This window comes from Bubalus bubalis, chromosome 2, assembly GCF_019923935.1.
Source record: "Bubalus bubalis isolate 160015118507 breed Murrah chromosome 2, NDDB_SH_1, whole genome shotgun sequence".
NCBI lineage: Eukaryota > Metazoa > Chordata > Mammalia > Artiodactyla > Bovidae > Bubalus > Bubalus bubalis.
In genome coordinates, this window is record NC_059158.1 from 139,464,333 (window position 1) to 139,476,101 (window position 11,769).

Here is an 11,769-nt window from a genome sequence, read left to right on the forward strand (position 1 = left end):
CTTGAACCTGACCTCACTGTTGTTTTCTTTAGTCACTGGACTTCTCAGCTAGGGTTAATCACACACAATGACTCCATGCTTCACTAACTCTCAGTGCTCTGACCATGCCCTCTCAGCCTTCTCCTGGCTTCTGGTCAAACCACTTGCTGAACCATAACTCTTAGATCCCTCCACTGACTGCCTCAGTGTTAGATCAAGTGTCTTTTCTTTCTCATTCCCTGTAGCCTTTGGGTGTAACATGATTCTATCACCCATTCATACTACTTCCAAAATCTCTCCTGATACATTTTTCTGATACCTTCTTTGACTGATTCATTTATTATAGGTCTAGCTGATTATCCATTTGTTTATTTAGCAAGCATTTAATAAAGGCCCACTTGGTACAATTACAGCTAAAAAATGTAGATACAGAAATGAAAGTTCAGTCTGTAAGCAGGAGACAAAAAGTGGAACAGTTAAAAATGAGTATGACTAATGCATCCTAGAGCCATGGAAAGGTTTCTACAAAGTGAAAAAGAAGACAATCTGGTCTACTTAGAGAAGTTAGGGAAGGTTTCCAAGATGGGGAGACACTAGGTCTGCTAGGATGATCACACCTCACCCAGTGAGAAGAGAAAGTAGCATGCAGCAGTGAGAGAAAGTACCCAGTCCTTCAGTGAGGTTGGAATACAGGCTGGCTGGATGTTAGTCGCAGGAAATGGAGCTGGCTGGATACACAATCACAATGTAAATAGCATTTTCTGGCAGGCTGTCCAGTTTGGAAATCATCCTGAAGCTATAAAGAGTTTTGGCCAGTGGAGGTGACATGATCAATTTGTGGTTTAGAAATATTATTCTGGCATCAATGTGAAGAATAAATTGGAGGAGGGCAAGACTTCCTTTACTTAACTTCTTTATTTCCCCTGCTAAGGAAATTCCTCAAGATCTATGCTTCTATTTCACATTCTTTTCCTGGGAGAATGTATCCACTCTTGTACAGTCAATTCTTATAATAGCCAGGTGACTACTAAATATTATTTTCTGCCTCTGATCTTGCTCCCGAATAAGGTCCATCCTACCTCAGCCTGCTTGAAGTCATTTCCTCTCTAACACTGCTGCACTTCAACATCAGCTGGGCTTCACAGCATGGGGACATCTTCCATCACCTCCCTTCTCATGCTATTGACCAGTGTTGACTGCTTTTTATTATCTATTGTCTTGTGCATTTTTTCTTTCCTTTCCATCCTTATTCTTACCAAGATATCAGATTTTGTTGTTTATCTAGATTACTAATAATGACCCTTAACTAAATCTATTTCTTCTTCTTCCATTTGTTCATTTTTGGTACATATACACCAATATTACACTATATATTATACATACAAATGAAAAATAACATCACATGAAACAACATATAAAACATTTTATAGTTCAGAAATCATAAAATGGGCATCCATGTTCTACTATCAAGGTTAAGACATAAAACATTATCAGAAAATAAGAAACACTCTATGTAACCTCTGCAATCTCATCTCTTTCTTCCTCTACCCAGAAGTAACCATTATCCTGAATTTTATGTTCATCTGCTGCTGCTGCTGCTAAGTCGCTTCAGTCGTGTCCGACTCTGTGTGACCCCATAGACGGCAGCCCACTAGGCTTCCCCGTCCCTGGGATTCTCCAGGCAAGAATACTGGAGTGGGTTGCCATTGCCTTCTCCAACGCACGAAAGTGAAAAGTCAAAGTGAAGTCGCTCAGTCGTGTCCGACTCTTAGCAACCTCATGGACTGCAGCCTACCAGGCTCCTCTGTCCATGGGATTTTCCAGGCAAGAGTACTGGAGTGGGATTTTTAACCACCAATGTATGTATATTGTTTGCATGTTTTTGAAAAACATTTTAATAGGATGAATCATACTGTATATAGTTATCAGTGAATTATTCTTTCAGTTAACATTACATGTTTGAGATTCATCTAATTTGATTATGTAACAGTAACTTGTTTATCTTCACTACTAGTAATATCCCATAATATGATTTTACCTAAGTTTTCTTCTCTATTTTAATGCTTGCTCTTTTTTTTTCTTATTCTCTTTTATATATCTTTATATAATTTTTGTGGTGTGCATGTACAGAAGTTTCTTTGGGAAATAAAAAATGCTAGATTGTAAGATTTGTGCATGTTCAACTTTGCTGATTAATGCCTGTCAGTTTTTAAATTTGGCTATATCAATTTATACCCCCATCAGAGTTTTCCTGGTTCTACATCCTTAGCAATTTATATTGTCCAATTTTTAAAACATTTTTTGCCAATCTGGTTGGTGTGAAATTGTGTCACATTATTATTCTAATTTGCATTTCTTTGATTACTAATTAGAGTAAGCATCTTTTCATATGTTTATAGGCCATTTGAGCTTTCTTTTCTATGAAATTCCTGTTTAATTTGTCAGTCTTTTCATTGGTTGTTTGCCATTTTCTTATTGATTCTTAGAGGTCTTTTATATATTGTGGGTTATAATATTTTATACATTGTAAGTACAGTATATTCTATTTTTCTTATTTTTATTATATAAATATTTGTTTCTATAAAGAACATATGCCACCAGTAAAGTTTAAAAAATATTTTAAAATGCAATTGCACGAGTGCAAGCTCTCGCTTCAGTCTTGTCTGACTCTTTACAACCCCATGGACTTTAGCCTGCCAGGCTCCTCTGTCCATGGGGATTCTCCAGGCAAGATACTGGAGTGGATTGCCATATCCTACTCCAGGGGATCTTCCTGACCCAGGGATTGAACCCGCATCTCTTATGTCTCCTGTGTTGGCAGGTGGGTTCCTTACTACTAGCATCACGTGGGAAGCCCTAAAAATGAAGGTATTGAATACAAATTGTAACTTTTATGTATAAGTGCATTAGGTTCATAACCCTGACACACAAAGAAAAAAAAAAAAAAACAGGACTAACAATCCCAATATGTTGCACAAATATCAGTAAAGAAATAGATATCAAGGTGCCAAATCTAGAGATTTGTGAAAGTGAAAATGGAAGTCACTCGGTCATTGCTGACTCTTTGTGACCCCATGGACTATACAGTCCATGGAATTCTCCAGGCCAGAATACTGGAGTGGGTAGCCATTCCTTTCTCCAGGGGATCTTCCCAACTCAGGGATCAAACCCAGGTCTCCCTCATTGCAGGCCAATTCTTTACTAGCTGAGCCACAAGGGAAGCCCAAGAGTACTGGAGTAGTTGGCCTATCCCTTCTCCAGCGGATCTTACCAACCCAGGAATCTAACCAGGGTCTCCTGCATTTCAGGTGGATTCTTCACCAACTGACCTATCTGGATACATCAGCTACCTGATATACCAAATTCCAATACCAAATTCCCTGATATATCAGGGAAGCCTAGTATACCAAATACCTGTTAGAGATTGGTATTTGGTATTTAAGACCAAATCTAGAGATTAACTTCTTTTTTCTCTTTTGAAACCTTGAGAATATGCAAAGACATTTTAATAATGCTAGTTAGAAAACTGCTCTATCAAATATGAAACCTATCTATGGTATCCATGACTGGCAAAACCTTGTAACTAGTCCCAGGAAGACAAATTTTCATCACTAGAAGTCATGAACTCTTTCAATATACCTTAAAATCAATAAACCATATTGACTTTGCTGCATATATATTTTAATAGAATTAAAAAAAAAATTCATCCACACCAAAAGTTGTATGCCAGGCTGGTTTTCCCTTGCTTATAAGAGCCAATTGTGAACACTGTTTTCCAGTTTCATATTCGAATGTCACACTGGCAGCTTGAAACTGGCAATAGTGGGAGTGTTTACACCATGGAAATTGGAAAATGCTTCAAATCAGAGCTTTCTTTTGCCTGGTAATCAGTTTTTAAAATTTATCAACATACCACTGCTCATCTACCATTCCAAAGAAATCATCCTTGTTAAGGCCACCTATGACCATAAAGTTGCCAAATCCAACATGTATTTCTATTTACTTTTTATTTGAACTCTCAGTCACATCTGATATTCTGATCACTTCTTTCTTCTTGAAATACTTTCTTCAACTGGGCTCCAAGGCTCTTCATTCTCTAGATTCTCCAGTTACTTTATTGACCATTCTTTCTTGGTCCTGTCACATATTTTCTTTTTATCTTTCCAACCTCTGAACATTGGATATTTCAAGATTCAATCCTTAGAATTCTTTTCTTTTCTATCTATACTTACTCCCAGGATGATATCATGAGTACTCAAATCTTTAAATATCCTCCATAGATGATTACTCTCAAAAAAACATTTCTAGCCTTAATGCTGCTGTTGCTGCTGCTAAGTCGTTTCAGTTGTGTCTGACTCCTAGTGACCTCATGGACTGAAGCCTACCAGGCTCCTCCATCGATGAGATTTTCTAGGCAAGAGTGCTGGAGTGGCTTGCCATTGCCTTCTCTGAGCTGTGAGTTAAGCATCACCTTATCACTGTCTAATGGGTAACTCAAATTCAACATGTATGAAATCCAACTCTTGACTGGTCTCTCCAAATTTGTTCTTTAGTCTTCCAATCTCAATATATTACATTTTTAAAACTGGAATATAATTACTTTACAAGGCCGTGCTAGTTTTTGCTGCACAATAAAGTGAATCAGCCATATGTGTACACATATCCCCTCCCTGTTGGACCTCTCTCCTTCCCTACCCCCATCCCACCCCTTTAGATTATCACAGAGCTGAGCTTCCTGTGCTTTATAGCGCTTCCCATTAGCTATCTATTTTACACATAGTGTGTATATAGTGTTAATCGCTCATTGTGTCTAACTCTGCACCCCAAGGGCTTTAGCCTGTCAGACTCCTCTGTCCATGGAATTCTCCAGGCACCAATACTGGAGTGGGTTGCCATTTTCTTTCCAGGGGATCTACCTTACCCAGGAATTGTACCTGCATTGCAGGTGTATTCTTCATGGGTTGAGCCACCAGGGAAGCCCCAGTCTATACACGTCATTCCCAATATCCCAATCCATCCCACCCTCCCCTTTTCCCTCTGTATCCATATATCCATTCTCTATGTCTGTTTCTCTATTCTGCCTTGGAAATATATTCATCTGTACCATTTTTCTAGATTCTACATATATGCATTAACATATGATTTTTTTTTCTCTTCTTGACTTGGTTCACTGTGTATAACAGACTCTAACAGCTACTTATAACAAAAATCTTAAGGTCATTCTTTTTTAAACTGTTTTTAAAATTGAACTATCATTGATTTACAATATATTTTGAATTTCAGATGTACAGCAAAGTGATTCAATAATTTTTCAGATTTTTTTTTCATTATAGGTTGTTACAAGATATTGAATATGGTTCCCTATGCTAAACAGTGGGTCCTTGTTGTTATCTAGCTCATCTGTAATAGTGTGTATATGTTAATCCCAAACTGCTAATTTATCTCCCATCCCTACTCTCACCTTTGGTAACCATAAACTTTTATCTGTCTGTGAGTCTGTTTCTACTTTATAAACAAATTTATTTATATCATTTTCTCAGATTCCACATATAAGTGATATCTCTTAATCCCTAGGGATTATCATATTAAAGTCATTTTAAAATCCTCTTTTCTCATTCTTCTCTGTGGCCCAAGCAACAGAGGTGTGCTTTTGGATTGCTGTCTCCTGCTTTCCTCACTTGTTTCTGTATGATCTATGCTCCATACAATAAACAAAACAATCCTTTAAAGTCACAAATCAGATCATGTCACTTTCAATTGCTTCCATCAGCCCCTGGTAAAACCCAAAGTTCTTATCACGGCCTTCAAATCCCTCTATAATCTGACCATCTACTGCCTCTTTGATCTGATATCCTATCTCTCTCTGCCTGACACCTTGCCCCACTCTGGCCATATGGGCAATTTTTCAAACAAGCCAAGTCCATTTATAGCATAGGATGTTTGTATATGGCTATTCTCTCTGCCTAGAATGCTCTTTCCTCCCAGAGCTATAAGGTTTACTCCCTCATGTGACATCAAAGAGTCCATCCTGACCATTTTCTAGTTCTTTACCATCCCCTACTCACTGTACTCTTTATTATCCTTCTTCAGGGCACACCTCACAACTTGGCATATTGTGTACTTAATGTATATCTCCTCACTAGCACCTAAGCTAGGTAAAACAGAGACCCTGTTTTTCTGACTGCTATATCCCAATATAACTCAGATGAATTTAACTCAGATGACCATTATATCTACTACTGTGGGCAGGCATCCCTTAGAAGAAATGGAGTAGCCACCATAGTCAACAAAAGAGTCCAAAATGCAGTACTTGGTTGCAATCTCCAAAATGACAGAATGATCTTTGTTCATTTCCAAGGCAAACCATTCAATATCACGGTAATCTAAGTCTATGCCCCAACCAGTAACACTGAAGAAGCTGAAGTTGAACGATTCTGTGAAGACCTACAAGACCTTTTAGAACTAACACCCAAAAAAGATGTCCTTTTCATTATAGGGGACTGCAATGCAAAAGTAGGAAGTCAAGAAACACTTGGAGTAACAGGCAAATTTGGCCTTGGAGTACAGAATGAAGTAGGGCAAAGGCTAATAAAGTTTTGCCAACTTTATTGCACTGGTCATAGCAATCACCCTCTTCCAACAACACAAGAGAAGACTCTATACATGGACATCACCAGATGGTCGACACTGAAATCAGATTGATTATATTCTTTGCAGCCAAAGATGGAGAAGCTCTATACAGTCAGCAAAAACAAGACTGGGAGTTGACTGTGGCTCAGATCATGAGCTCCTTATTGGCTAATTCTGACTTAAATGGAAGAAAGTAGGGAAAACCACTAGACCATTCAGGTATGACCTAAGTCAAATCACTTATGATTACACAGTAGGAATGAGAAATAGACTTAAGGGACTAGATCTGATAGACAGAGTGCCTCACAAACTATGGACGGAAGTTCATGACATTGTACAGAAGACAGAGATCAAGACCATCCCCAAGGGAAAAAAAAAATGCAAAAAAGCAAAATGGCTGTATGAGAAGGCCTTACAAATAGCTATGAAAAGAAGAGAGGTGAAAAGCAAAGGAGAAAAGGAAAGATATACCCATTTGAATAGAGAGTTCCAAAGAATAGCAAGGAGATATAAGAAAGCCTTCCTCAGCAATCAGTGCAAAGAAATAGAGGAAAACAATAGAATGGGAAAGGCTAGAGGTCTCTTCAAGAAAATTAGAGATACCAAGGGAACATTTCATGCAAAGATGGGCTCAATAAAGGATAGAAATGGTATGGACCTAACAGAAGCAGAAGATATTAAGAGGTGGCAGGAATACATAAAACTGTACAAAGATCTTCATGACCCAGATAACCACGATGGTGTGATCACTCACCTAGAGCCAGACATCCTGGAATGTGAAGTCAAGTGGGCCTTAGGAAGCATCACTATGAATAAAGCTAGTGGAGGTGATGGAATTCCAGCTGAGCTATTTCAAATCTTAAAAAATAATGCTATGAAAGTGCTGCACTCAATATGTCAGCAAATTTGGAAAACTCAGCAGTGGCCACAGGACTGGAAAAGGTCAGTTTTCATTCCAATCCCAAAGAAGGGCAATGCCAAGGAATGGTCAAACTACCACAAAATTGCACTCATCTCACACACTGGTAAAGTAATGCTCAAAATTCTCCAAGCCACGCTACAGCAATACATGAACTGTGAACTTCCAGATGTTCAAGCTGGTTTTAGAAAAGGCAGAGGAACCAGACATCAAATTGCCAACATCTGCTGTATCATTGAAAAAACAAGAGAGTTTCAGAAAAACATCTATTTCTGTTTTACTGATTATACCAAAGCCTTTGACTGGGTGGATCCCAAGAAACTGTGGAAAATTCTGAAAGAGATGGGAATACCAGACTGCCTGACCTGTCTCTTGAGAAATCTGTATGCAGGTCAGGAAGCAACAGTTAGAACTGGACATGGAACAACAGACTGGTTCCAAATAGGAAAAGCAATACGTCAAGGCTGTATATTGTCACCCTGCGTATTTAACTTATATGCAAAGTACATCATGAGAAACGTTGGGCTGGTAGAAGCACAAGCTGGAATCAAGATTGCCAGGAGAAATATCAATAACCTCAGATATGCAGATGACACCACCCTTATGGCAGAAAGTGAAGAAGAACTAAAGAGCCTCTTGATGAAAGTGAAAGAGGAGAGTGAAAAAGTTGGCTTAAAGCTCAACATTCAGAAAACGAAGATCATGGCATCTGGTCCCATCACTTCATGGGAAATAGATGGGGAAACAGTGGAAACGGTGTCAGACTTTATATTTGGGGGCTCCAAAATCACTGCAGGTGGTGATTGCTGCCATGAAATTAAAAGATGCTTACTCCTTGGATGAAAAGTTATGACCAACCTAGACAGCATATTAAAAAGCAGAGACATTACTTTGTCAACAAAGGTTCATCTAGTCAAGGCTATGTTTTTTCCAGTAGTCATGTCTGGATGTGGGAGTTGGACTATAAAGAAAACTGAGCACCAAAGAATTGATGCTTTTGAACTGTGGTGTTGGAAAAGACTCTTGAGAGTCTCTTGGACTGCAAGGAGATTCAACCAGTCCATCCTAAAGGAGATCAGTCCTGGATGTTCATTGGCTGGACTGATGTTGAAATGAAACTCCAATACTTTGGCCACCTCATGTGAAGAGCTGACTCATTTAAGACCGTGACACTGGGAAAGATTGAAGGCAGGAGAGGAAGGGGGCAACAGAGGATGAAATCGTTGCATAGCATCACTGATTCAATGGACATGAGTTTGGGTAAAGTCCGGGAGTTGGTGATGGACAGAGAGGCCTGGCATCCTGCCATTCATGGGTTTGCAAAGACTCAGACATGACTGAGCGACTGAACTGATCTGACTGATATCCCAATAACTTAGAAAAATACTTATTCTATAGTCATTATTCTAATTTTTAAATAAAATACATGTATAAAAAATGTGAAAGTGTTAATCACTTAGTCATATACGACTTTTTGTGACCCCATGGATTGTAGCCCATCAGGATCCTCTGACCATGAAAATCCCCAGGCAAGAATATTGGAGTGGGTTGCCATTCCCTTCTCCAGAGGATTTTCCTGACCCAGGGATGAAAACCATTTCTCCTGAATTACAGGCAGATTCTTTACCATCTGAGACAACAGGGAAGCCCAAAAATAAAAAATATAAAAATAAATGATACTTTTATATTTTAATAAAATATTTAAAATGGTTTTTTTTAAATAATATATAAAGATAACTAGAAGGAAAAGAAATTGACTGCCATGCTTTCAGGTCTCTTCTGTTCATTTTCTAAAAAGATATCAAGTATAGGAAAGAGATTTTGTGTAGTAAGTGGTGATCTCTTCACTTGCCAAGGATCCAACACAGAACATCAAGTGTGAAAAAATAGAGTAATAAAGCCTACATGTATACACCATGGGTATTTTGTACACTTAGTTTTATATAGGACAATTCTGGATAACTATCATTTTTCTAGGTACAGAACAGTGGTCTGATTAGGCATCTATTGGCTTTAATCTTGTTACTCACACGGGTTACAAAAGTTTGCTCCTCACCAGAGAGAGCACCGTATAGACATCCCATCAGTTCTGTGAAAATTTCTGAAACTCTCCACTTGATATCTTCCTGCCAAATTCCTGCTGACTGCAAATGAGCACAAAATGTCAGCTTTTGTTATTTGAAGCACTAATGATGGATTTGAAATATTATTCTAACTTTGATTCCAGGATTTATTATTATGATTTAACTGATGTAATATTCCAAGTCCTGTTAACGAAAGAATCAGATTTTGGTCATTTAAAGAAAATCTTTCAATTTTAAAACAAAAGAAAATTACTATTTTAGATTGTTATTACTTTTCAACAAGTAAGAACCATCTTAATGAGAATTTGGTGCTTATCAGAAAAGATACTAATAAAGTAAAAAAAAAAAAACCCTTATTTTTCTTCAATTCATCCATCAATTTCCTTAAAGTTTGGTTTTAACTCACTTATGTGTTCATTGTGCTTTGTTAAATTATATCTAATTCATTTTCAGACAAAGAAAAACTGAACTGAGAGGTGAAGTGGAATTTGTGACTAATACCAAAACAAAAGGCTATTCTTCAGAGCCCTAGCCTAGTTATGAAAATACCAGAGTTGTACTTGAAAATCTTGCAAAAATCTGATATTGTTCTTCAGAAGACAATAAAGAGGACTGGTATATTTTTATAATGTCCTTATGCAGTACAATGGAAAACTAACGAACTAATACTTCTACTCTTTTTAGAATTACTCATTGAATCCTTTACTATACATTTTCTGTCTGGCATTCTTGTGACTTTAAAATTAAGATTTTTTTTTTTTTTGAATAGTTAGAACTTCCATTGTAAACCTAAAGGTTTACAGTAAAATTGAGGGAAATGTACAGAGGTTTTCCATTTACCCTGTGCTTGCACACATACATAGCTTCTTTCATTATCAATGTCTCCCACCAGAATAGCACATTTGTTATAAGTGAAGAACCTACACTAACACGTCATAGTCACCTGAAGTCCATAGTTTATGTTAGGGTTCACTCTTGGCGTTGTACATTCTATGGGTTTGGACAAATGTCTTATGTCCATCAATATGATATTGTACAGAGTTTTTCACCATCCTAAAAATCCTCTGTGCTATGCCTATTCATCTCCCCTGCAACCCCTGGCAGCCACTGATCTTCTGTTTTCAAAGTTTTGCCTTTTCCAGAAAATTATATAGTTAGAATCACCATGCAGCCTTTTCATAAGTGACTGCTATTCATTTAAAATGTTCATTTAAAAATTTCTCCATGTCCTTTCATGGATTGATAGTCCATTTCTTTTCAATGCTGAATAATAGTGGCTCACACAGTAAACAGTTGGCCTGCAATGCAGGAGACCTGGGTTCGATCCCTGGGTCAGGAAGATCCCCTGGAGAAAGAAATGGCAACCCACTCCCGTATTCTTGCCTTGAAAATCCCATGGACAGAGGAGCCTGGCAGGCTACATCCCATGAGGTCACAAAGAGTCAGACATGACTGAGTGACTAACACACAATTGTTCTTTATCCAGTTGTGCCAAAGTTTATCCATTTACCTACTGAAGGGCATCTCACTTTCTTTCAAGTTTTGGCAATTATGCAGGAAGTTTGTATAAACATTATGCTTAGGTTTTTGTGTGGACATGTTTTCAACTCCTTTGGATAAATATCAAGAAGCATGATAGCTAGGTGGTGTAGTGAATAAATTTAGTTTTATAAGAAACTGTCATGCTGTTTCTTCCAAAGTAGGTGTACCATTTTGCATTTCCACCAGGAATGAATGAGAGTTTCTGTAATTCCATATCATCAGCAGCATTTAATGCTCTCAGTATTCCAAAGTTTGGCCATTCTAATGGATGTCTAGTGGCATCTCATTGTTTTAATTTGCATTTCTCTGGTGACATATGATGTAGAGCATCTTTTCATATGTGTATTTGTGATCTGTATATCTTCTTTTGTGAAGTATCTGTTAAGGTCTTTGGACTATTTTTAATTGGGTTGTTTCTTTTCTTATTGTTGAGTTTTAAGTCTTTTGATGATTTTTTGGAAAATGGTCCTTTATTAGAAGTGTCTTTTGCAAATATTTTCTTCTAGTCTGTGTTGTCTTCTCATTCACTTGACATTGCCTATCACAGAGCAAAATTTTTAAACTTTAATGAAATAAAGCTTATCAATTATTTCCTCCATGGATCATGTCTTTGGG